We start from the raw sequence: 21360 nt of genomic DNA, 5'->3' as shown, positions 1-21360 counted from the left end.
TGCTCTACCAACTGAGCTACCCAAGCACGACTCACGACCCGTCCTCACAGCTTCAGTTCCGCCAGTACCTCGTTTCCTACCTTCCAAACTTCACAGAAGCTCTTCTACGAACCTTGCAGAACTAACACTCCTGGAAGAAAGGATGCTGCGGAGACATGGCTTAGCCACAGTCTGGGGGATATCATTCTGCTGCCCTTGTTTGTAGTCTTGATGTTCCCTACAAATCGATTGGGATATATATCGCACAAACCTGAGTATATTTATAGTACTGACCGTACAAGTATATTGTGTGCATTTATTCCGTAGATGATGAACTTGATAATCTCGATATTGTACCAATGAATCAATGTCTATTTCCTGTCTTTCGGACACGCGAATAACTGTCCATTCGTAGCAACGTGCTTCACTTTAGTTCTTTTGTTAGTAGCTTTCAGTATATCACGGCATTTACGCTACGATAGGACCTGTATTAAGGTATAGGGTAATAGCCCCCATGGTACTAGAGGGTGCTGTAGAGGTAATAGCTATAGGGGAAGACAAAGATTGGAATAAACCCAACAAATAGTTGAGGACGTTGGATACAAACGCTTACCTGAGGTGAGCAGGTTGGCACATAGAGGAAGCAGTGGCGGGTCGCCAATTAGAAGACTGATGACAAAATTTTGTGGGTTGGGTTGTGTGTTATCTGTGTCTTCGACAGCTACTCTGGTTGCTGAAGAAATGATGTTATTTCAGATACGTTATAATGTTTGAATATGTGATAAATATATTTCGGCTACACAGTTAACTCACACGAACGTTCTTTCCGTACTAATTATTTGCCTATGCCATGAATACGCAAAAACAAATATACATAATATTTAATGATGGACCGATCACGTGGTACTTTCTTTATTCACTTGTCCCCTCGAGGAACTGACAAGTGTCACTAAAACTTCGCCACGTGTAAGCACACTGAAAGTGCTGTGGAATAAACAGCTGAACGCACAACAGTTTAGCGCCATGAATGGACGGAAGATACACAATAACTTTACGATCCATTGTTGAGCTCTATGGCACGAGGGAGTACGCCTGTTAGATTGGACGAGCGGAGGTCAAAGGGCTATAGCGGAGCAAACGTATGAACTGTCTTACGAACAGGTAGTATGCAACTGCAGAACAGTGTCAAATGTCAGGTGTAGTACAAAGAAAATTGTAAATCTTCCCCTGTTAATTCACTATCGTGCTTCATAACTGCTGCACTCAGCAAATCCGCTCTTCATAATCATTTTTGACCTAATGGCCTCTTTTCGCTCAGGCTGAATTTACAAACTGTAGTTTACCGTAGTTTTCTTTTTCTTACGGTATTATTATTATTATTATTATTATTACATATTTCTTTCGCAAGTGACCCAATGCTGTAACATATACACACATATACACATTCCAGGTTACAATCAAAGCCTCAATCACAATTTCATTTTTAGTTTCTTTTAAATCACGTTTATGGTACGCAAATGTCACATTGCCGTAGCAAATTCAGGATTCTTTTTTGTTACAAATAACTATTTTCAAATGACATAAAAAGCTTATTTTTCACTTTTGTTAGATGTAACTACTACTGTGTAACATAAAAGCCTAATAATTCCATTTGTACACACTTGGTATCTAAAAGTTTCATTACAGAAGCTGCCAACAGCTCTAATGAATTTAGTGAAACACATTCTTTAAATACATTGCAAGCAGTACACATAAAACCTAATCTCATTAAAGCACAACCGGTTACGACCTTTCTGAGCATAAACAAGTGCAGACTAAAGGACACTCACGCGCTTGGTGAGATGTAATTAGGTTTGCCATCCGTCCCAATGTATCGGGACCGTCACCGTTATGGACTTTCTTGTCTCGACATCCCGACTAGACCCAATTTTGTCTCGATTTTGCTGAATACTGTTACGAGCTTGGCTCAAGTACTGAAGTAACAGCATCTGTTAGCGCAATATGTAAATGCAGCCCCAGTACGTTTTGTTTATGCCAACAAGTTTATGTTGATAACGTCATCCCACAAGTGGAGTTGCATGCTGCGTATCCTGAATCGACGATGTAAGCGCCTTCTAGATCTAGCGTCGTCATTCGAGAAAACAAGACTTCTCCAGTAGTACGGAGCTGGAACTATTTAAGCAGCTCCACACGGAAGAATCGTGCAGTTATCATGTGAACAGCGATCTGACAAGACGATTCTTTCCTGAACGCAAATGCCAGCTGCTAAAATTATGGGAGTATTTGTTTTCCACTCCCGAACACAACGCAACTGTGGAAAGAGTAGTTTCGCTGATGTCGGGCCAGTGGACAGATGAAAGAAATAGACTGCTGCCAGGGACTGTGGAATCAATCTTACAGTGCCAGTTTAACTATAAGCTGGCTTGCATGAAGTTTTCTACATACGTAAAGGGGAAAAAAAACTCGCAGAAAAAGGTTAAATATTTCGAAAAATATGGTGTACCAACTACTTCAGCCGCAACAAGTTCCATGTAATTGGGTTGTAAATGAAAAGTAATTAATGACATTTTTTACTTCATTTCTACACCCCAACTCAGAGTATACCGACAAGTTCCCAGCAAGATACGGCAACCCGAGTTATATTATAGCTGTTCGTTTCTCTGCCGTTGAAACCTGTTGTTGCTCCAACTAAATACAGGAGTTTCATGCGTGAAGCCTTCGGTGTGTGTAAAGAGTGCCTTTCATTAAACGCTGCATCTCAGCGTTCTACTAGGTGCAAGTGCATCTAACAAGCCTATTATCGGATTCCTTGAAACTAATACAGTGTAGTGTTTCTGTTGATATTGACGGATGACCACTGTTAAAAATAATGGGAAGAACACATCGTTATTTAATCATTTAAAATACCGGTATAAACACAGTTTATTTCGGGGCTAAGAGAGGACCTCAAAAAGCAAAATACATATTACTATGGCAGAGCATGTAACTTTTACTGAATTCTGTGTTACACCTCATAGTTACACAGATACGTGACACTATTTTTCAGTGTAGCTAGTTACCGAGTCCCTGTAACACAGGTATTACCGTTCTGGCAATCGTTCGATTCCTCGGCGATAAAAATCCGCTCCTCAGTCACAGAGACATTCGACAACCACTGCCTGAACGCCCTCAACGTTGGAAAAATCTGCAGTTTCTGCCAATAAGTTCCTGGGTAGTGATCATTTCCTGTACAGCCCGAACACTGTCAGCTGTGATCGGTGTCAGAAGGTTTGATTCCCCATCAGCTTCACCCACGTATGTGTTGTCTTGGCCAAATTGTTAACACCATTTGTTACGACTGGATGCGACAATGCTGTTAGTCCACGTACATCTGGAATTTCACGGTAAATCTGTGTGCCATTTATACGTTTTGCCAGCAAGATTCATAATCCAACGAGGGAGTACTTTTCCAGTTGCTGCGACATTTGACTCCTCCACTGTGATGCACCTGTTAGTCGTAACGCAGCACAACTGCGTCTGCAGAAAACCCGGAATGTGTACTGTCTTCTGACAAAGCGCCACTCTTATGGCGAAATGGTCTTGGCGTAGAACGAAGTGTGTGACTTACTGTTCGAAATCCCCTCGTACCATATCCATTGGCTCACAAAACGAAGGGAGTTTTGGGGTTAATGTCCATTTGTCATTGACGTCTTTAGAGAAGTTAGAGTATCTCAGATGAATATGGGAAGAAAAATGGCTTTGTCGAAGGATCGAAGACGTATTGTCATTCGTCTTCCTGAAAAAGTGTAATGAAATCACTGTAAGCTTAATGAATGACGGCCAGGTACAGATTAGAACTCGTAAGTTTCGTGTAAATGGATGGAGCAGTCTGTTTACAGGCCTACAGGAATCATTTATCCGTGATAACCTTGGCTAGGAAAGAACCGAATTGATCAAAGAACCCTTGCAGTTCATGTGTGTTTTTTACTTTACTAAATCAACGGTTAGCTGAGTAAAACCCTACATGAACTTACCGGCATCACTACATCTTTTCAATACAATATTTCGTGGTATACGAAAAAAAATTGAAGCTTTCAAAGCAAGTAGCACACATTCACTGTACGTACATGAGCGATACGTTTATCACACAATTACAACTTGAATTTATGCTGACTAGCGAACCGGGCAACTGGATAAGCGTCCTATTTCCTTCTCCTTCCACCCTCTGTCCATTTCCCCCATCTGCCCTCTCTCAACGTTTCCTGCCCACCATATCTTTGTCTGTCCACATGTTCATTGAAGTATTCTGTAAAAATCTGAAGTAAATCGGTCAAGAATATCGGTCTTCACCGACTTTATATATATATATATATATATATATATATATATATATATATTCTTGACCGATTTACTTCAGATTTTTACAGAATACTTCGATGAACATGTGGACAGACAGACAAAGACATGGTGGGGAGGAAACGTTGAGAGAGGGCAGATGGGGGAAATGGACAGAGGTTGGAAGGAGAAGGAAATTAGGACGCATATATAATACAACCACGGAACCCTCATGTCTGTCTACTGACAAAATAGCTTTAACTATGAATATATTGGTTGGCACCACTGATGACAATACATTAACGCCGGCCGCTGGTGGCCGAGCGGTTCTAGGCGCTTCAGCCTGGAAACGCGCGCCCGCTACGGTCGCAGGTTCGAATTCTGCCTCGGGCATGGATGTGTGTGATGTCCTTAGGCTAGTTAGGTTTAATTAGTTCGAAGTTCTAGGCCTAAGAAGTTACGTCGCATAGTGCTCAGAGCCATTTGAACCACATTTCAAAAAATATAGCCTGTGACCTTCTGAATGTTCACTACAGTATTGAGAAAAACTTTGAAGTAAATAATTCAAGAGCTATTCGAGATGTTTAGTAATAACATTTCCTCTTTATACGTCACATATATATTTGTGTGCTATATATATTAAAATATACAGCCTACGCTCTTCTGAATGCTCATTAGAGTAACATGTAAACATCTGAAGTAAATAGGTGTACTGCTTTATGAGATTTTTGGTTACATTGTTTCCTTGTCCTGTGTTACATGTATATTTATATACTACATGCATTAAAAAAAAAAAAGGAAAACAGCCTATGTCTGTCTGAAAGTTCATTAGAATATAGGTAAAAATTTGAAGCGAATCGGACAAGAGCTTCTCCTTTATAATTGCACAGGTATTTAAATGTTTATATATATTAAATATGTAGGCTATGTCCGTCCATATGTTCATTAGAATATGATATGAAAATCTAAAGAAAACGAGTCAAGAGCTTTCGAGATTTTTGGTAAAAATGTTAACGAAAGACTTTTGCTTACATAGTACTATACATTTGTTTCGTTTCTTTTCGTGAATTTAACAGTTCGAAACGCTTTCACTGTGGGACACCGTGGCATTTAAAATTTTCAGCAGCTAATTAAGAGTTTATCTTGCAAATACAATGCAGCCACCTGATGAACAAAACGTTCGAAAGGGGTAAAGGTAAGAAATAATAACATGTGCCAAGGAAAAATTTCAACAAGTTAGTTGTTGGTAGCTTTTCTTGTAATATGTAGTACAGCCACGAAACCCTCATGTCTGTCTATTGACAAAATAGCTTTAACTATGACTATATTAGTTGACACCAGTGATGACAACACATTAACTGTAATTCTTACGGTTGATTTTAATTAATAAATTTGGTTGTAGATCTCTAGAGGTTGTGCACCCTTGTTATACATAATATGTGTCGGAAAAGGCCGACGTTTATGGATTTGTAAAGAATGGGAGATGAGAAACTTGCTGCTTGACCTTACGGTCACAGTAAGTGGTTAAGCGTCGTACGGAGAGAGAGTTTGTGGATATACCGTGGCGAGTGAGAGACGGCCGCGTAGTGGAGGGAGGCGGAGGAGGGTCTGAGGCGAGCCGTGACGGCGACTTGTTGATGGCGCCCTGCGCACACCACACCACGCCACGCGGCGCGGCGCACACCTCCGCCGTATGACTCAACAGCTGCGCGCCCGGGCCCGGGACAAAAGCGCCATCTCACGCTCCGTGGCTTCACCGCTCTCCTTGGTCCGGCCCAAGGTTACAATAACGTGACCCCAGACAGCGCCGCGCCGCCACTCATCAAGTGCCATTGCCGCGGCATTCCTGCTGTTCCGAACCGTCCGCTTCATCACCGCCGCCGCCGTCGATATTCCCTCTAATGACCCACACTACTCGCCTGCGCTTTTTACTCCGTATGCTGTCTGGGTAATTACATTCAGCTGGAGTTGTCCGCTTCAGACTTTTTATCAGCCGAACTCGTGACGTTTCGAAAAGACGACAAGCGCTCGTGCGCGCGCACGCATTCCGTAACAGGCGTCAGGAAAGATGCGCAACTGCCCTCGTATTACCGTCTTAAAAGAGAAACTACAGAACACCTGCAGTGATAATGACGAAGGTCCAACTCTAATAACGACAGACTGAGTATTCAGATTACTTACGAGAGGAGTTCAATAATTAATGTAATGCTTTTCTTCCTGGGCCAATTTCCTTTGAAAAAAATGCGGAATTTGCTGTGGGACATATTGGAATATTTCTGCTTCAGCCCCTATAGTTTCTTGAAGTTGTGACAGACGGCGGTGCTGTACATAGCCTTCAAAATAGCGCCTGTAAGTTGCCTTCCAAGCGCAGAGCTGTCATTGAGTTTCCTTTGGCGGAAAGCCAGAGCATCGCTGGTGTTCATAGGCGATTGCACAATGGTTACAGATACCTGACAGTGAATAAAAGCACGGTGAATCGTTGGGCGAGGCGTCTGTCATCACCGCAACGAGGCCGCGCAAACCTGTCGGACTACGGCGTGCCGGTCGGCCGCACACAGCTGTGACTCCTGCGATATTGGAACCTGCAGACACTCTCATTCGACGATACTGCATTCCCTTGTTATTCTGAATTACGAGGCAAAATTCATTTGGACATACATGCGTGCAAGCAATATTGTATTTCTAGAATGAAATTTTCACTCTACAGCGGAGTGTGCGCTGATATGAAACTTCCTGGCAGATTAAAACTGTGTGCCGGACCGAGACTCGAACTCGGGACCTTTGCCTTTCGCGGGCAAGTGCTCTGTGAAGTTTGGAAGGTAGGAGACGAGGCACTGGCGGAATTAAAGCTGTGAGGACGGGGCGTGAGTCGTGCTTGGGGAGCTCAGTTGGTAGAGCACTTGCCCGCGAAAGGCAAAGGTCCCGAGTTCGAGTCTCGGTCCGGCACACAGTTTTAATCTGCCAGGAAGTTTAATATCGCATTTTTCCTCCGAAAATGGGTAAGCGACTTTCGTGTAAAATGCATCGACTTAACGAGAATATACATATTGGATGTATCAGTACAAGTTTTAGACGCATAGTTGACGACATTTAGAGGTTTGGATCTGGCTGTGAGTAGCGCACAGATAGCCAAAAAGTCAGGCGACCGATCCCGTTAAACGGGAAATACGAGTTTGAGTCCTGGTCTGGGACAAATTTTCACCGTCGTCATTCCATTCTGAAGCTGATGGTTGTCCATATTCGCAACTGCGTATAACATTTAATGTACTCTCATTCGAGGTGATCACAGACTACAGTCAAAGACCTGCTTGCACATCTGGACGTCTGTTGAAGTGCTGAAACACTCGACCACCAGTTGTCGTACTCGAAGGTGTCTGCGCGCTGGGTTCCTCGCCGCCTAATAGAAGAGCATAGAGAGCAACGAAGGACCATCTGTGCGGAATTGCTTGCGCGTTACGAGACTGACCGCGACCTTTTTTTTTTCTTCGAACGTCGTCACAAAACATCACAGGACTGTTCTTCCCGACCCACTCTAAAGCCTGGACGTCGCACCTTCCGACTTCCGGCTGTTTGGCCTACTGATGGATGCACTCCATGGGAAGCAGTACTTGGACAAGAGGGAAGTTACTGATGCAGCAAGACGTTACCTCAGAAGACCAGTATGCTGGTACCAAGAGGTCATACAATTCTCGCAGTAAGGTAGTATGGGTCATCGCATTGAGCGTAGATTATGTTGGAAAATAGTGTTTTGTAGCCAGAAGAGTTCGAATAGTATGGTGCATTGGAATCCTGAATAACATCAACTTGCTTTCAGAAAAAATGTGTTACATTACTTATTAAAATCCCCTCGCATGCAGAGGTTCGGAGTTTGATTCACTATTCGTCTTCCGATCCAAGAGTGTACTCCAGAACTGAAACAGGTAGAAAAATTCACGTTAACTTCGTGGTCAATGACGAAGTAGTTTTTGAGACTTCATGACATCTATGGATGCACTTGCTATCAGTCAGTATCTATTACGTGTTCTAATTTTCATCACATTTGTTTCTGAACTGATATGTCTGCCAGTCTGACAGAGCACATGTCATGTTTTCTAATCTGCAGGTCAATATGGAATTGAGGCTCTGAGAAACGTAAGGGCTTAAAGCACACCGTCGTCGCTTTTGAGATTGTAGAATGTATTCATACTCCTCACGTCCACGGATTTTATGGTGAACCAACTTTGTCTGTACTGTCGGCCCAATACCCAATAAATCAACATTCACGAAAATCTGTTTCACCGACTTCTTCCATGTGCATTTTCACAGGGGCTCAAAGCGTAACATTGTTGCTCTGCACTACTCAATTGTTATCTAGGATTGCCAATATTATTTAGTGTGTGCGTAATGTAAATAGCAGTACTTCGTAATCGGAGGTTTACCGGCACTTTTATGTGAACCTCAAGCTACAGAATGTGCTGAATGAAAGTGATAACGAGAATCATGAAGTGTTAGAATAGGTCATAATTGTGTGTGTCTGCTGTGTCTGCAGCACTTTGTTATTGTGATTCTAGTTTATCATTAATTACAATCTTTACAATTGCCGAAACCCTATTGTCAGTAGCCTATATTTGGAAAATGTGAATTAACCCTAATAATAAAATCCTAAATACTAATCGTTAGATGAAGTGGTTTCATTATTTTTTCATAGGAAATATAGGAAAACACAAGTCAAACCTATGAGACTGGCGATTTGTCTAAAAATCTGATTTTTCCAAACACTGATTTTTCCAAACACATATTTTTCTTAAGACTTTGTTTCTGTGCTTTGGATCTCAGAGTCTCCATTATTTTCTGAGAATTCAATTAAACGCTACAAATCCATCTTTTCCAGTTCATTAAATGATGAATTAATTAAACTGGCTGCAGTGCATTCCAGTAGTTTAGTCCCACGGTTCACTTGTGCTAAACGCGCTGCGTTCCATGTACCAAGTAATGAGTCAAAACGCGTCTCCATACAATTAAATTTATCAGGTAAACACAGTTAACCATCAGATCTCACAATATCAATAAGTATTGGACATATTTTTCTTTCTTTTTGCACAGTTGTCAACGTAGCTTTAGAAGCCGAGCACACAAATAAAGTATTGGAGGATTGACGATCTACCTCGTCACCATCTCATTCAAAATTGCCTTGTGGCATCTCTTAAAAAAATGTATATAAACCAGTTTAAGGGATATAAGGTGACATAATTTTTACCAAAATTAATACGACTGTGAAATTGTGTGTGAAACGTCTCAAAGGAATTTTTGTGATAACTTCAAAACTGGTCTTAGATTTACCGAGTCTGAAATATTTCCTAAGTTATTGAAAATTTCAAATTATGACTAATATTTTATTAACACTAATTCACCTGATGCGTTTGGGTTACAGATCTATGTGTAAGATATAATCTTTTGGTCCTTAGCATTAGTTAACTGAATGTTATTTTTGGAAACAGTCGCTTAACTGAATTTCATTATTGTATAACGTCTCTCGTTAATATGTGAGATAATTTTGGAATTAGCCAAGTGAGTGGGTTCCACATGAAACCTATCATATGTACATGTTATGATACTCGTATTTAATCGCTATAGTTCATCGGTTCATGGCAGCCAAGTATGCGGTGGTGACTGATTTAAACATTCGAAGCCTGGAATTCGTACAGGAATCTTAAAATATTAATTCAGAAGAACTGTATGGTATCTATGGAATCAGCAAGCAATCAGCAATATTATTCTGCTGTTATAAACATGTCTAATGCACAAAAAAATAGAATTTACATAATATTAATTTAGGTAGGGGTAATGGATCTGCTACTAGGAGTCGTGATCGACTTTGGTTCATTAATCAACAATCTGTTATGAAATTACAGTGCTTAGACAAATACACAGAAACACAAAGATAAATTACTACGCCTAATACGGTGTAGGAAACCTACTGACATTCACAACAGCAGTTTCTCGGAAGGGGTAAACAGAAGACTTGAATGTTTTAGGGAATCTTATACCATTTTTCCTGCAAACGGATCTCCACAACGACACATCATAAACGAATTTGAATGCAGCGGACAGCGAAAAAAAAAAAAAAAAAAAAAAAAAAAAAAAAAAAAAATTGGCACGAGGGAGGTTCGAGCACGGTTCGCCTACTTGGCAGTCCAATAACGAGACCACTCTTTTATATATATATATATACTGTTCGTTGCGTTTGGTCTGGGCGGGCGTCACATGACATCCATTGAAGTTGATAGTTGATTCCTTTGCCCGCATCTCGTGGTCGTGCGGTAGCGTTCTCGCTTCCCACGCCCGGGTTCCCGGGTTCGATTCCCGGCGGGGTCAGGGATTTTCTCTGCCTCGTGATGGCTGGGTGTTGTGTGGTGTCCTTAGGTTAGTTAGGTTTAAGTAGTTCTAAGTTCTAGGGGACTTATGACCACAGCAGTTGAGTCCCATAGTGCTCAGAGCCATTTGAACCATTTAGTTGATTCCTTTACTCAGTGTTTTTGTTACACAGGGCAACCACCCCTCTGACCGAACACAATGAACTACCGTGCCGCCGGCCGAAGTGGCCGTGCGGTTATAGGCGCTGCAGTCTGGAACCGCAAGACCGCTACGGTCGCAGGTTCGAATCCTGCCTCGGGCATGGATGTGTGCGATGTCCTCAGGTTAGTTAGGTTTAAGTAGTTCTAAGTTCTAGGGGACTAATGACCTCAGCAGTTGAGTCCCATAGTGCTCAGAGCCATTTGAACCATTTTGAACTACCGTGCCGGTATTAACGACGACGCCATTGCTCTGTCAGGGTCCTCTGAGTAACCGCGGTACCCATGGACTATCACGATGTGGCTGTCAAAATCTTTCATTCTTGGGACGTACACTCGGCCAAAAATTGGAAAAAGTGTGAAACGAGACTCTTCCGACCAAATGATATTCTTCCAAAGCTCCATAGTCCAGATTTTATGGCTTCAGCACGACGTTTTCCTGTTACCGGCATTGCATCTGCGGATGGTTTTAGAGCCTTGCCGCAGTGATAACACCGGTTTCCATCAGATCATCGAAGTTAGGCACTGTCTGGCTGGGCTAGCAATTGGATGGGTGACCATCCGGTCCGCCGAGAGCTTTTGGCAAGCAGGCTGCACTCAGCCCTTGTGAGGCAAACTGACGAGCTACTTGATTGAGAAGTAGCGGCTCCGGTAACGAAAACTGACAACGACCGGGAGAGCGGTGTGCTGTCCACATGCCCCTCCGTGTACGCATCTAATGGTGCCTGTGGGCTGAGGATGATACGGCGGTCGGTCGGTGTAGTTGTGCCTTCATGGCCTGTTCAGGCGGAGTTTAGTTTACTTTTAGACCGCTGCCGTAATCGATTCCAACAATTCACTTGAGACGCAGGCACTTCGGTTTGCTATATACTTATGACGGGCAGGGTCAAAGATTCTCCTTCCATCATTAAGAGAATTGTTAAAAATGCACTTATCATTCGATGTAGTTCCTCAGTACATCAGCGCACTTAGCACAAAGTTTTTTTATTAAGTAGCTTTCGTCCTAAGTGCTGTTAGGAAGGTCTTCAGAACACATGTCTGCTGCTATCATAACCCCATCATTAGAACACAAAACGATTTTCATGTGCCGGCAGGTGTGGCCGAGCGGTTCTAGGAGCTACAGCCTGGAACCGCGCTACCACTACGGTCGCAGGTTCGAATCTTGCCTCGGGCATGGATGTGTGTGGTGTCCTTAGGTTAGTTAGGTTTAAGTAGTTCTAAGTTCTAGGGGACTGATGACCTTAGAAGTTACGTCCCATAGTACTCAGAGCCATTTTTTGATTTTCATGTTCTTTCTCGTGGCTTAGTCTACGCCATCAAATGTCCAAAAACGAGGCTAGAGGCTGTCTGTTACTTACATAAAATGTTTAATGCTATCCCTGTTCATGGTCCACGGTGTGACGATTGCAATTGCACGTTGCCTATCTAACGAATTCCAGGGGCAAGAAAAATTGTGTTTTCAGTTTTTTATATAATTATTGGCCGAATTTAAAAAATTAAAATGCTGTCATAACCTACTCATTAACAGGTATAATCTTATGTCGAAGGTACAACAATCGAGAATCATAGGTAGAAACTGTGAGTTCGTTTGGCGGCAGTTTAACTCGCGGCTCGGCAGTTACTGAGACGATATTCATTAAGTATTTGAGAATGAGGGAACTTAGCACTTTCCAACAAACTTTAAATATAATTTCAGCCCTTCTCTGGACGTTTTATTACGGTATATTGATAATTTTTACTTATGGACCGTCAAACTACAAACGAATGTAACAATTTTCGTGCCATATGTGTTTTGCCTTTATCCTCTGCAAGACATCGTCTATGGCAGGTTCCATGCATGATGCCTTGCAGAGAATAAAGACGCCAATGGAACGAAAATTGCGTTTCATTCAGTAGTAGTTAGAAGGTCCATTAGTAAAAATTAATAATATACCTTAATATTACACACAGCTGAGAGAGACAGGACTACAAAAGTTGATGTTTTCTGGGCGTTTTCGCTTACATGCTTTATGTCAAATATTTAACATATTAACTCATTTGTGCAGTGATCACAATTTTGAAGCTGTTTTACACATGGAAGTTCGATTGTTTAAGGAATCGGGGATTTACTGCTACTTGCTAATGAAGTAACGTACGTGCGCTCATAACTAAGAAAAGGAATCAACGTAAGCCCTTGGAGTATCTCTCATACAAAGGCAGTGCTACGGTCTATTATACACGTTTTACACGATGACCGAACTTGTAATCGACTGACAACCAGTTGCGTGGATGGCGGCCGTGTATCATGTGAAGGGGCTCGCTGTTGTGATCGCGTTAGTAGCAACGCGCGGTAATTCTAGGGATAAAGTAGTAGAGTTAGCTCTGAATTCGGTACTTGTGGCCTCACTGCGCATGCGGGAGCCAGTAGCTGTCTACTGTGGTCACTTATGTGCTGAGTTTGCCATATTGCTTTCTGGTGCACTCACAGTAGTGTTTTGTTTCTGTTTATGGGCGTTTCGTCATCAGAAGGAACTATCTGACAAAGTGAGTTTAGTGCACTATTCGTGAAAATTTTCACGGAAGCTTTTAAATCTTCGTAAAATTCATAAATAATTAATGATACGCTTATGTGGAATCACGACTTTGGCACTGTTATGATAGTAGCAATGCGCTGTGTTTACATTTATCATTTAAACACGCTGCGACAAGACCTGGAACGAGTTTATAGTTCGGGCCTAGTACGCTTGGAGCGCTTCAGTAGACTATAATATTTCTTGAACAGTTCCGTTCAATTGTGTTACCGCGCAACGGACAACGTAACTACTCGCCTTTTAGGCCTACACGATACTGGAAGACGTATTTGTGTTGTTTATGCCGTTTATCAGTAGATTTAAAAACAGCACTCCATTACGTTTCGCAAATGTAGTCCGTGGTCTCTTGGTTCGACGGTGCATTTTCACAGGTCTCGTTATTTTCTTCATTAGTTGTGACTGCGTGTGCGATCTGCTATTAGCACATATAACTTGATAATGACGGATGGTCAAAATTAGCGAACGGTGTCAAATACAATATTTTATTTTGACAGCAGGCATCCGAGTGGAGCTATTATTTTCTCAATCGTTTTCCAAGTAGACGATTTTTTAAGATGCGAGACTAGGTGGAACGTAGCAGTCCAAATGTGGTAGCGAGGAAGGATGTTCCCGTAATTCGTACTTCGAATCAGAATGTTGAAGGATCTTTGGGGGTAGAACTGTCGTTCAGAGGGTGGTTGTTACAGCAGATAGTGCACCATAGCACCGGGTGAATCCCTGCCCCGACGTTGCCAGTTCCCCGGCGTAGAACTGTGAAGCGCCGAGACTGCTACATATCCTTATAAGCAGTTGTATTCTGCTGACGAATTTTTTTCCAAATGTAATCCACGCGTCTCTTCATTTATCCTTACCCCCAGCTGGCCCACAATACTTGACGCTGTAATGACAAGCCAAACTTTTCACTTTCTCATTCGTGGTTACAATATCATTTTTTTTTCACTTGGATCATTTTCGAGAGATATACCACTACATCTGATTTCAATTCTTTGCTGTTCTAAAAGAAGGAAAATGCAAGTTGTATAAATCTTCATAAATTTAGAATTATTTTGTTCATCGACTACTCTTAGAAACGAAGAACTTCAGGATGTTACGGTAGTCTCGTTTGTTCATGCAGATAAAACACACTGCACGCTTAAAAACAGTGTAAACAAAACTATACCCTAGATCTTTTGATATATGACAGAAAAACGAAGAAATGAGTAAGGGAAAAAGGGGGAGTGGAACACGTAATCGTGACTGCAATGAAAACGGAGCTGCGCTGTAACGCAACCAGGAAAATTGTGTGGGAGGCTTATAAGGCATCTGCTCCTTTCTCTTACCCTATACTATTGTTATGTCTGTTGGTTATGCCACAGACACGTGTTCGAGTGTATAATTAACTACATTAAATAGTTTGTTCCACTAACCTTTACATATAGTTATCATTGTTGTTAGATTTACCATTTTGTCGGGTGGTACAACAGAAAAATGGCTCATGGAAGGTTCTATCTGATAAGGCTGAAACAGTTAACGTGAAAAATAGTGATTATTTATTCCTGCAAGGTAGACTGGGCCAAATTCACCACATGCAACAGTCTTCTGTTTGCCACGGTAATTATCTGAACGTTCACACTGAAACTTTATATTTAACTGTCGTATACAACTGCATTTCCTCCCATCCCTCCCGAGCTGTTAACCTTCCACACATTTCTATCTCCAACATGTTTCCGAAAACCGTTGCCAACGACTAACGATTAACACTACTGTATACGTAGTACGTCCATGCTGTATGAACTCCTGCTAGCGACGACCTACTCATATCCACTGCAACAACAGCAACTCTATAATCGCTCGGCAGACTGGTTCATTTCTTTCTTACGCGAGGGTGTCTACACTGACCAGCAATCAGCATTGATAATTGGCAATCGAGTCTTTGAGCAGTAACTGCTCAGGGTGGTCAGAAACAGGTTCTAATAAGTGTAAGGGTATTTCAGGCTAAGTTCTGCAACTGTTAAGAAACGAGTTCTGTACTTTGTGTCGTTTTCGAGATAATTAGTATTAAGTCAGCCAATCTAGCCGCTGCGCGCGCGCAGTCAAGCGGTCCGGCGGAGACGGTGTCCCCAAATGTGTTCTTCGTTTTGTTTTTCCTTAAACCGAACAAGAGAGCGATACAAAAAATTTCCACACGGGACGATAGTAAGGATCGAACCTGAGCCAAAGGCTGAGCAACTTCATGCTCTATCATACATGTTCTACGAAAAAGTGACAAAGCTGGCCGGTGTGGCCGAGCGGTTCATGCCGGCACGGGAACTCAGCGTGTTCGGTCAGAGGGTTAGCTGCCCTCTGTAATAAAAAAAAAAAATTAGTTAATAGATCAACCACGAACTGAATCGGGTGTCTTCCGACGTCCGCCCCGAACAGATACAACGAACGAAAACGAACAAAATTATATTTAAAAAAAAAAGGGCAGTTCTAGGCGCTACAGTCTGGAACCACGCGACCGCTACGGTCGCGGGTTCAAATCCTACCTCGGGCATGGATTTTTTTTTTAATTTTATGGAACTTAACTTCTAAGGTCATCAGCCCCTAAGCTTACACACTACTTAACCTAAATTATCCTAAGGACAAACACACACACCCATGTCCGAGGGAGAACTCGAACCTCTGCCGGGATCAGCCTCACAGTCCATGACTGCAGCGCCTTAGACCGCTCGGCTGGCATGGATGTGTGTGATGTCCTTAGGTTAGTTATGTTTAAGTAGTTCTAGGTGACTGGTGACCTCAGAAGCTAAGTTCCATAGTACTCAGAGCCATTTGAACCAAAAAGTTATAATAACTGTATCTGGCGGGCCGCTTGAATTTGTGTGTGCAAATACCTTGTTGACTAAGTTCAGTGCTGAACTCGGAAACGGGCCAACGTATCGAATTTTTTTTTTCGTATCACTAATTTCTCAGCACAACCGACCTTACAACAGCCCTACAAGTTTTTCAGAATGTTTCTGACCAACCTGTCCATGAAGAACGTTTCCATGTGATGATGCGGTCTTTGCACGAGGTGAATCAAGCGAGTTACTTGCTTGCAGTGCATATGAAACAGTTGTTTTTGTTGATGATGATTACTGGAACAGGAGATGCCCATTTAATCCATCCGTCCAATCTAAAATACCACGTACGTTCTGGACACGACATCGATTTTTTTTTTTTTTTAAGTTTCCGGTTACAGAGATCCCCAGCAATAAAATGGGACGTTTCCGGTGGAATGGACTAGATATATGTCACCAGCAGCGTGAAGTGCTTGTGTAACCCGAGCGACGCGCATTTGTTCCGCACGTGGAGCTCGTGGCATTGGCTCCTGCCTCGGGTTTCGGAGCAGGTGTCCAGCGGCTGGGGCACGCAGGCAAGCCGATGGCAGATTAATGAGGCCGCAGCTGATCCTCCGCCGTCTGCTCTGTTTGATGTTTCGCGCGCATTGTACAAACGCAGCGGCGCCGTCGCTTCCAATCACGGCCCCTCTCCGACCGTACCCTCCCGATCCCCTTTCGCAAACCTCCTGGCCGCCTCGCACAAACGGCCGTACGCTGCGCAGCCCGCAGCGATTTTTAGGGCTTAATCGATACCCACGCCAGCTGGTTCCACTCTAACAGATTGTTGTCGCGTTTGTAAGCGATTATCGCCGCAGAGGCACTGCAATGGCAAAAATCTGCTTTTAGATCCCCCGCATCTTGTAAACACAGTAGAACTACCTCTGTGTAATGCTGTTTTTTCCATTCTTTTTCAGAATCTGTGTTGGCTCGCAGGATATTGTATGGAATGTTACGGCACGTTCGTACACAACGTACCAGTCGCGATTGCTCACAAAATTGCAGAAGACTGGCGAACTATTTGAACAAATTTGGGATCTATGTAAGTCTGTGGTAAGACGGAGTAATCTCATCATTAGCAACCATATTTAAGTAGATATGCTATCTCGTGTATCCCCTAGTATTTCATAAATAGTTTGTGCTATCGAAACAATAATTTCACCGAATTATATTGTATATTATAGTGTATACTGGCGCACTAACTCGGTAAATGACTACTCTTTTTTTGTTTTAATTTTACGATGAAACAATGTTAACATCATTTGATAGCTTTTTAAGTGAACTCTGCGGTTACTCACGGTGAGTCATGAAGGACTTTAGAACTTTGGAGTGGCACAGATTTTTATTGAGATGATTTACAGAAGCGTGACATGTTTCATTTTGCAACAAACAACCTGAAGTTTGAAACACGTAGTGCATCAGTACCGCATTCCGCCACCAGGAGCCCCAGCGTAGTGCACAGTTAAAATGGCTGCTTTCGCAGGTGAAACGAATTCTGCGAAAGCTGTTCGGCGTAAATCCAGGAAGTTGTAAGTACGGATCACGCTAATTTATTCACAATTCTTCTTCGTTGTACTGTCGTTGCCACAGCCACACTCCTACTTCCGAGACAAGGGATAGGGCACATACTGCTGACAAACATCCAAATCTAAGGTTCGTGGTAGGAAGACGATATACGATTCCTCTTTATTGTCATATTTCGGTTTTTTATTTGTTTCGACCTAGCCATGAAATGAATTCGCACTTCAGAATATGAACTACCATCAGCTGTGTAATGGAATAATGACAACGAACTTTTGTGCCGGGCCACGACGCGAACCCGGATTTCCCGCTCATTTCGAGCGGTCGGTCGCTTCTGCTATCCGAGGGTGACTCATGGCCACAACCAAACTTGCATACGACGTCAACCACTTGTCTACAACCTGCATTCGTATATTCGTATGTCAGAGTATGTTTCCATACAGGGGAGGCATTTTAATTGAAAGTCGCTTGCCTAGTGTCGACAGATGAATACCATATTACGTTTCAGAAGTATGTTGCAATGGTCCTTCGGAGATACATGCACGTCCGAAGGAACATTACATCGTAATTCTGAATAATACAGGCACTGCAATATCGTGTAGAGCCTACAGTAGGTTTACCATTTAACAAATTCACGCATTCACGGGGAGCAACATTCACTCTCCATAAAATGCGCCTGCGAGCAATTCTCACGATATTTCGCTAGCATTGTAGGAAGATTGAAGAATAACGGCCTTCCTCGTAGAGGAATTCTGGAACAACTATGACAGTGCAAAAGCAGGACTACAGTAAGAATAACAAGATATACCATATGAAGTTTGTTTCGTACCACAAAACCTATAAAAATAAAGCATTAAAATTTATGTTCATAAAATGGAATTCTGCTCTCCAAATTTCATCAACATTGTGATCGGAGGATAAAATAAGGGATATTAAATATTTTTATGTTCAAGAGCTCACTTCAAGCTGTTTGCCTTTCACAATGAAATTTAATCATAGCACTTCATACTCGACTAAAAGTTTTATTCTACACTTGAATCAGAATTTAAAAAATTGACAATTCGCTATGGAAGGGAGCTATGTTGTCGGTTCAGTGTTATGCGCAAGCAGTAGCTGGTGCTGTTCCATACTCGTATGTTCACACGCTTCCCCGCTGACGTGCAGTACTGAGTTTTCCTCTGCAGCATGTTATCAATTTCCTAAAGAATCTCATTGTTATGGTCACATTTTGCATAAATAATAATAATTTCGTAAATCTCAACAGTGTGTGCAAGGTCTTCAATTGAACGCCACTTCGGCAACTTGCGTGTCCCTAAACTACCCCAGTAGCACTACCGGGGAAAGTAGACTTACAGAATAAAGTCGAGTTAAAATGACGTGTCGTTTCTGGCGTATCTGCGCAACATTGAGAGATGAAATCTACGTTAAAGGCAGACAGAAAAAGTTCCGTGGTTAGACTGAGAATCTATTTTGCGGTATCTCGATTTGGAAGAACGCATTTCACCATTAGACCTAGATACCCAACACACTGGGTAAAAGAAACATACTGCACAAAGAAACAATAGGAGAACAAAACACAGCAATTATGTTAACAGGTCGCAATCTCGCCCGCAACTGACAACCGTTAGCTGAGGTGACAAGCACACAGTACAGAAGGTGTGGCAGACTCGGACTCTGATTGGTTGCTACTATGGTAGCTGTCTTATAAACGGCTAGCTATCAGCCAGTACGTTATTCTGATCCAGGTATAGTATTCAATACAGACGGTGAACTAGTCGTTTATGGAAAGTAAGCGGTCTATTTACCTTCCAGCCATTCACCTGAAATGATTTAGGTAAATTATGGCGAACCTGAATCCGGATGACCAGGCGATTATTTAAAAGCCAGTCTTCCTGAGTATGCGTCACTTCGCTGGATGGTAAACTCTATGATCAAGATGAGAATTTCTCTCGACTGAAAACTTTATCTTAGTCATCGTCAGCGAATTCCAGATGTTCATTTGGACCTCAGACCAGAATGTAAGGTAATTTTCAATTCTGAATCAACGGTTTCACAATGTGAGAGCTTGTTGAAAAAGTGACGGGTGAATTGTGACGCTCGATTTCGCAGTTTATAAACATGCTAATAGAGTAAAATCAATCCGTTTGTCAATAGTTCACTCTTTAAACAACAATCACCGGCTATAGAGCGGCGCTGTTTTCACGAGTTTTTCTGTGTTGATGGAAATGAGCGTTTGGCGTCATTGGCCGGGAGGCCCCTTACGGGGCAGGTACGGCCGCCTTGGTACAGGTCTCATTACATTCGTCGCCACATTGGGCGACCTGCGCGCCGGATGGGGATGAAATCATGATGAGCAGAGAAAATCCCCGACCCTGCCGGGAATCGAACCCGGGCCCGTAGGACGGCAATCCGTCACGCTGACCACTCAGCTATCGGGGCGGACCCTGTGTTGATAAGGTATACGCTCAAACGACTGAATTCATCGTTTTGGTTTCTTGTAAACAATGAATTTATATTATCCAGAAGTCTTCACGAATTTCCGATGTGCTGTATAGTGAACTACATCAGGAGCGGAAGATTAGCTTTCCTGACGGACACAAAGTGGGACACAATAAAGCTAAACAAGTTGACATAATGAAGGGCGTTCCACTCTTAAATCAGAACTCCGCGCAACAGTCATCATTTGCGTCCTGGACATTCTCAATGTATTGTTATTTGCCTTTCTCAGAAAAAAAAATCGTGCAGTTTCCGTGTTTGTGATCCCATTCATTTTATAGAGAAAATGGCTTTGAAAATTATAAAATTAGCAAATATATAACAGCGCAACATGAGACATGTTAAGTGAAATATTTTCATTAAACACCTTGCGCGGGAAACACTAGTGTGTTCGTGCACTCACATCAATCTGTTTGTCTCCAGCAGTGAAAATGCTTACTAACTCTTCTTATTCGTGTTAACGTTTTGCGTGTTAGTGCATTAATTACAAATATTTCCTGCTACTACAAACCAGCTATTTCATGTCCCACTGAAGCTGCAAAATTGTCCGAAAATAATATTTACCTTGCTGCAAGAACGACGAAGAAAGTGGTTGACGACGTGTGGAAGCTTGAGTATGGCCGTGAATCATGAACGGATAGCCGAATGCTAAGGCGAGCGCTCACGATATGCGGCAAATCCGGGTTGCAGTCCCGGTCCAGCAGGAATTTTCATTGTCATTCCATTCTAAAGCTGATCGTAGTCCTTATTCGCAGTTGGGAATTGATTTGATGTGTCTCGTAACGGCCTGTTCCTTTGTTCATGCATGCATGTATGTCCAAATAGCATCGTAATCAGAGTAACAAAGGCACTAAAATATCGTATAGAATAAATTTTATTGTTGCTCTCTGAAAATACAAGTCTTCACACGTATGTTATAGTGCGCTGCTCGTGAAACATCTTAGTCATTTTGCCGTTTATGAAACTAGTGTCTGCTTCACCTACAACCACTATTGCCTTTACATTACCTCCAGCCGAAACTAACATGGAATGCCATGCGCTATTGTGCTATGCCGGCAGACATTTATTTAACTGTCAACTACTTATTTT

General features: G+C 42.4%; 1 long non-coding RNA gene across 2 annotated transcripts in view; it reads left to right on the top strand.

Moving 5' to 3' along the window:
• LOC126458455 (uncharacterized) overlaps positions 1-21360 on the top strand; it is a 130105-nt gene that overhangs the window by 31939 nt on the left and 76806 nt on the right. For both annotated transcript variants that reach the window (XR_007585636.1, XR_007585637.1), the window contains exon 2: positions 17172-17296. This is a non-coding gene — a long non-coding RNA (uncharacterized LOC126458455). The remainder of the gene's footprint in view (positions 1-17171; positions 17297-21360) is intronic.

This window comes from Schistocerca serialis, chromosome 2, assembly GCF_023864345.2.
Source record: "Schistocerca serialis cubense isolate TAMUIC-IGC-003099 chromosome 2, iqSchSeri2.2, whole genome shotgun sequence".
NCBI classification, from domain to species: domain Eukaryota; kingdom Metazoa; phylum Arthropoda; class Insecta; order Orthoptera; family Acrididae; genus Schistocerca; species Schistocerca serialis.
The sequence above is the reverse complement of the archived record's forward strand: the minus strand, read 5'-3'. Positions and strand labels throughout refer to the sequence as shown.